The sequence below is a fragment of the Chondrus crispus genome, genomic scaffold, assembly GCF_000350225.1.
Source record: "Chondrus crispus Stackhouse genomic scaffold, scaffold_339, whole genome shotgun sequence".
In the NCBI taxonomy this organism is placed as follows: Eukaryota; Rhodophyta; class Florideophyceae; order Gigartinales; family Gigartinaceae; genus Chondrus; species Chondrus crispus.
Window position 1 is genome coordinate 14,005 of NW_005179243.1, and position 1,224 is coordinate 15,228.

A 1,224-nucleotide genomic window follows, 5' to 3' on the forward strand; every position below is an offset into this window, starting at 1 on the left:
CCAGTCCAACATCCCTAACTCCCTTCCCCCCCTGTCCTCTACTCTTCCGTCCCACCAGGTCTCTCCCGCAACTCCAACTCTATCAACTTTCGTCACAAAACCGCTACTTTCTCCCCCCGCCCCTCCGTCTCCCTCGCTCTTGCTTCCCCCCTACCCCGCACGCAACGTACGTGTGCCATATCTGCGCTACGTCAACAGCAGCTTGCCGTTCGAGGCACCGTTGCGACGAAATCCCCAGCCATAAAAACACTGCAGCCGGTATTACACCGGCCGGGACCACCCCTTTGCGCACGGAAAGATTGTCGCCCCGCAAATACGTCCACGACACGCTCCTCCGCTGTCCCCACGCAAACATCCGCCTGTATAACTCGCTTGTCTGACCGTACGGTACGGTACAAGCGTAGCCATATCTCTCGACGCTCGAAATTTCCTCATTGCTCCTTCGCTTGCCACACATACAGTGACTTTACACTTGCCGCCCTCAATTGACCCACACACGCCCCTCATCTTACATATTTCTTATCCCAGCACGTTAATCTCGCCATGCGCGAGACACCAAAATCCTAAAACCCCTCTTTCCACCCTCCGTCGTACAGTACAGTGCACCATACCAGCACCGTACCGTATCTCTACAGGATGAGGACCTGTCCTCTGCACGCACATCATGTCTTCACATGTTCATCACACACAACTCAATGTCATTTCAACTTTTTTCTTACTTTCTGTCTCCCTGTCTCTCGGTTTCTCACACCGCCGTCCTTGCTTGCCGTTCCTTTCGTTTGCGTTCCTTCGGCCCACACACGCCCGTCACATACAGCCATATCTCCCCTCCCCCAAGCCCTAGGCAGCAATCCCGCGCCTCCCCTCCCATCAACGCACACCCCTCGTGTGTCTGCACGTCTCTCGCTCACCCACTTCACCAACGGAACAGCACTAACGCCCTTTCGCCCGCGCCTCGGCTTACACGTATCAAAAAAATTCTATCTCCGCGTTTTGCGCCTCTCTCAACCATCCTGCCACATGCGCGTCCGCCCGCAACGCATTGCCGTCACCGGGAGCCCCCCGTTGCAATCTTTCCAACACCCCTCATTCACGAAATTCCGAGACCACGCGCGCCCCACCCTACGCTCGCTTTCCGCCTTACATGCTGTACCAATTCACGTCCCGCCCCCACGAAAGGTCTTTGTAAGAGGTATGGCAAAAGCGATCGCTTATGAGAGAGAA